This window comes from Eschscholzia californica, unplaced genomic scaffold (genome assembly GCF_041429995.1).
Source record: "Eschscholzia californica isolate CP2 unplaced genomic scaffold, dmEscCali1.0.p SCAF_3, whole genome shotgun sequence".
Classification (NCBI taxonomy): Eukaryota; Viridiplantae; Streptophyta; class Magnoliopsida; order Ranunculales; family Papaveraceae; genus Eschscholzia; species Eschscholzia californica.
The window spans coordinates 51,324,150-51,329,343 of NW_028238420.1; the positions used below are offsets into that span (position 1 = coordinate 51,324,150).

A 5,194-nucleotide genomic window follows, 5' to 3' on the forward strand; every position below is an offset into this window, starting at 1 on the left:
TTCAAATCTTTCACTATCACTTCCCTCTGTTTTTTTTAATCTTTACCAAATTAGCATCACTAATTTATCCCACTTATTTTCCGTTCTAGCAGACGAAGAAATAAAAGAGGAATAGTGGGTAATTGATCAGGACAATCAACTTTCCTACAAACAACAAGAATCATTGACATCAAAGAAATCTCATCACCCAAACCATGATGAACTCTCAATACCACATAGTTACAATTCATTAGTACATGAAATACTTTTAAAGGTTTATCTGTACTTATAAAGGTTTAGTGGTGACGAATTTGGAAGTGACTCAAATTGAAATCAGACTAATTTGAATTGGGTTTTATTGTTATGATGTGTTTGTCTAAGTTCACTTGGGTATTTTTCCAGTTTTCTTTTCCTTGATTATTTTGCCCTTATACACACTTGAATCTTGGGTGTTGAAGAATGATGGAGTTCTTGATTTCATCTTTAATGGATTCAAATGGTACTTTTAAGACCCACTGCGTAGGTTATTACTTGATTTGAATCTTCTCGCAGGAACAATCTTCCTGCTAGTGTCACTGGTTCTTCTCCCCACCCACACCATGCACCTCTTCCCCTTAAGAAACAAGAGGCTAAAATATAAGCGGATGGCAATCCCTTCGACGGGTAGTTAAGGATTTCAAACAGGCTTTTTATCTCTTCTTTAAAACTTGACAGAAATCAACCATGAATGATTTCTTTCAATCTTCATCTTCAAACAACAATAAAAGATATTTTAAATTTTCCCATTGTCGATTCATCTTCTCTTCTCTCTGTATCCCTCTAATCTAATTCATCAATCAATGATTCTGTTAGATATTCATCAGTTCCTCTGTTACTAACAGAGAAAGATGAATCAATATCAACATTTGTTAAAGATGTTTGGGCAGAATTGAAAATGATTTTGTATATAGCAGGACCAGCAATTTTAACATCAAATTTTCTGTTCACGTTATCATTTGTCACTCAAACCTTGGTGGGTCATATCGGAACTCTTGAACTCGCAGCTGTCGGTATTCAAAATTTAGTCGTCGATGGAATTGCATTTGGTATAATGTTGGGGATGGGAAGTGCATTAGAGACATTATGTGGACAAGCATAGAGTAAAGTTATTGCTATGGCTTGGATTTCTTTTGGTGTTTTGATTCTTCGTGTGGGTTTGAGTTGGCTTTGTATATTGAAGCTTGATTTTGGTTTAGTCGGAGCTGCTTTTACTCTGAATCTTTCATGGCGGTTGATGCCTTGTTGGTTATTGCACAATTAGTTTATATCTTCTGTGGGGGTTGTAAGGATTCATGGACTGTTTTTTCATGGATGGCTTTGACTGATTTGATTGGATTTGTTTGGCTCTCTTTGGCTTCAGCTGTTATGCTTTGCCTAGAGTATTGGTGTCTTATGGTGCTGATTATATTGGCAGGACTCCTTCCCAACCCAGAAATAGAAGTAGATGCTGCATCAATTAGCTTGAATATCGAATCATGGATATTTATGATACCTCTTGGATTTTTTGCAGCCATCAGTGTGAGGGTGTCAAATGAGTTGGGCGCAGGACGTCCAAAAGCTGCAAGATTTTCAGTTTGGGTTACGGTTACAGTTGCACTTATCACACAAATAATGTTTGTAATCATAATTTTGATTACAAGGAAACATTTTCCCGTTCTATTTACAAATAGCAAGGTGGTTATGGATGCTATTACCAAATTGTCACTATTTCTTTGCATTTCAATCTTTCTGGCCAGTACTCAACCCGTTTTATCAGGTGTGGCTGTTGGAGCTGGCAGGGTCGTCCCTTAGTCGCGTTGGGCCTAAAGCGAACTCTAAAAATGAGTCTCTCTAAAAAAATTTATAAGAAAATTTTGTATAATTTTTTTACCTTATTCCTATTACTAAGTTGTACTTATTTTTAGGTTACATTGTTCGGATGCACGAACGTATTTTTATTAAAAAAGTTGAACAACTTAAAAACATTATTTTGTGTAATCAAAGTAGAAATTCAGTGTCAATTTTATTAATTTCAAATATTTGTAACAATTATAAAACTCACTTACCACTTTGTTTCTAATAAAAAATGAGAGATCATTACAGTAGCACTTACATTGGTTCATTTATTATAACAACTTTTTAAAATTTGGTTTGAAAAAAAAAAATTCTTGGTAGATAATTTATTTTTTTCTTGGTAGATAGTTAATTTTGGTAATATCATATATATGAAAAAATGTAACAAGAAGGCCTCTTATAAAATAAATACAGAATTTTGTAAAACTTTAATTACAATTATGTAGCGAGTCACGATATGTAAATATTTTGATCACATAAAATGTCAAGTAATGATGCACACGACAAGAACTTGATATATGATTTTCCAATGGTGATATTCATATAACTAGGGTATATCCCGTGCCCTAGGGCACGGACACCTGTATCAATCAAATGTTACGAAATTTATTGTTATATTTTATTGAGAGAGAGAGATTTTTATGAGTTATTATTTTTTTGTATTATTTTTTTGTTTCTTTTATCTTAAATTAGTTAATATTTTATTGAGAGAGAGATTTTAATTTCTTTTTTTAACCCTTGAAATTTATTTTGTTTCTTTTTTTTTCTTAAATTAGTTATTTTATTTCTAAGAAGGAAACGATTTTTGTTTTTTAAATAGGTAATTTTATTTTTACGAAGGACTATATTTTAAATTTTGGGAGGGACTCCTAAACAATTTACATAATTAAATAAGGATGTTTGTCCCAGTCATCGTTTTCCCTTCTGTTTTATATAATAGATATGTAAAAAAAAGATAACATATAAATAAGAAAAACCACTTCCTAAAATTAAAGTCTATTTGATTTGTATTGATGACGAGGAAATTTCAAAAAAAGAAATAGAGGATTTATTAAAATAAGAAATTAAATAGAATATCTATGAAATAAATGAGTGGAGATTGAAAATGAGCAAAATTATGAAGACGGTGAGGATCAGTCTCATGGCCTCTTGGGGTTCGAGAGAAAGGTTTGCCAAATGAGCTAAGTGTACAGATGTTATATTAAATTGTTTAGTTGCTTATATATATATGTTCAAGACTTGGGGCCAAAAAACACCACTTTGGTGGCTTTGGGGCCTAGGCCGCCCTTGGGAGCTGGTTGGCAATCTACCGTGGCTTATGTGATTATATCACCGGGTTGCCCCTCGGTTTTCTATTGGGATACAAACTACAGTACGGGTTGGGGGGACTTTGGGCAGGGGTGCAGGTTGGAATTGCTCTACAAACAATTACACTTATCGTATTCACTGTGCGTACCAATTGGGAGAAAGAGAAGGTTTTATCAAGAGAAAGGGTTGGTTGAGATGAGAAGTTCATCAACTGAATCCAGTTAGGTTATTTTTTGCCTCTGTGGTAATCTTTGTTTGTTCACAAAAAAGAGAGACATATGAGTTTTGTCAAAGAAGATTGATCTCTCTAAATGAACAACTATATATTAAGTACGAGTTGTTTTTTGTTTGTAAGAGTTCAATAGAAGGATTTATCAGCTCAAGCTCAAAAATCGGAAAGGCAGAAATGACATTACCTATGAGAATGCAGCTTGATGATACATAAAATGATCCACCGTTGACTTACGTCAAGAAGTCAAAAGAAGACTAGAAGTCCAACAGGTCAACCCGTCTCAAGGCAATAGAACAACTGAGTTCGAAAAGGTCTGTCACCTAAGCCCAAAATCAGGAGGTTGGCAAGATCATCTAAGGAGCTCTAACTCTGTTCCGCCTAAAACACAACTAGGTCTGCCCTGAGATCCTCAAGAAGTGTAGGGGGTCCATGATGGGCCTAGAAAGTTTCCTAACTAGGTCACCACCCGCAAGTATACGGGCGTCAAGTAATAGTTCCGGTAAGACCGGTTCGTTCCTCAGAGACTAAGTGAAACCTATTCTAAGTCTTGGAAATAACACGGTTTTCTTTTCAAAATTGGTTTTTGGTGATTAAAGAATAAAAATGTATAAATAAACGAAAATTAAAAAACTAAATTAGAATGGAGGAATCTAGGGCTTAGGAATTGACCACATAACATCACTTTTGAGAACAACCATTTTAGGCAACTTAAATCTCTCTTTTTATAACTCAAAATTCGAGATAATGAACTACCCGAATTTCGGAATATGTTTTCGTTAAAACATGGTTGATAATCATAAACTTGTAATTGTTTTATTTTTGGAAAACGAATCTCTAAACTATTGGCTATTAATCGATAAGCATACACCATCAAATAACTTAATCTAAGTATGATGTATCAAATTAAAAACATAGACAATGAAAAGAAAATGGGTTTAACAAACTAAAACAACTTAAACCCTAAGGCACATCGAGTGATTTGATTAACTAAAAATGTGTCTCTAAGTGATAAGTTATGGGTTTCTTCATAAAACCCTAGAAGAAGAGTTAGTTACTCATAATCATCCATAACATAAGAATATAAACTCATTATAAAATCAGAGATAAAGAGTAATAAAGAAGATCACCAAAGAAGAGGCTTCCTGATGATACTCCAATTTGCTTCTTAATGATGATAACTATATTGATGAGGGAGTAGTGTAATGAATCTTTACCAAGGTCTTCTTGTAAGAACATAAAAGAAAACTTAAAGGTACTATTGAATCTCTCTGTAAAGGAGAAGAAAAGTTGAATCAAAGTCTCTCACAAACTCACTTCACCCCTCTCTAAAACTTGTACAAAGAAGAAACAAAGATAATGGGACTTGGTATGAAGACTTCTTTCTCTCTTTATAAAACAATCTTTATTTCTCTGTCTCTCTATCTCTCAACAATAATCTCTCTCTAATCAAACAGAACAAAGAAGGAAGCTACTCTCTCTACAAATTTCACTCTCTAAAATACTCTCTGTTATTGTAAAATACAAGCAAGCAACTCAATCCTCTCACTCTCTTTATATTACTCTTTTCTCTTCCTTCTCTGCTCTCTCTATAATTTGTACCATGAAGCTCCAGAGAAGATGAAGAAGAACAGAAAAGAGAAAATCCTTGTTTTGGCTCCTCCTCCAGATGCCCCCATAACTCTGTTCTCTGTTATATTTATATAGAGAAGGAGAAAAATTAGAACCGATTCTTCCACCCTCCTCAAATGTCTTCATCTCTCATAAAATATCAACCAAATCCTCCTTGCTGTCCTCTTTCCTTCT

The 5,194-nt window shown here is 33.8% G+C and overlaps 1 pseudogene; it reads left to right on the forward strand.

Annotated features, from left to right (window-relative positions):
* Nucleotides 1-913: 913 nt before the first annotated feature.
* Nucleotides 914-3,353, forward strand: LOC147551564 (protein DETOXIFICATION 33 pseudogene; annotated as a pseudogene).
* Nucleotides 3,354-5,194: the final 1,841 nt, after the last annotated feature.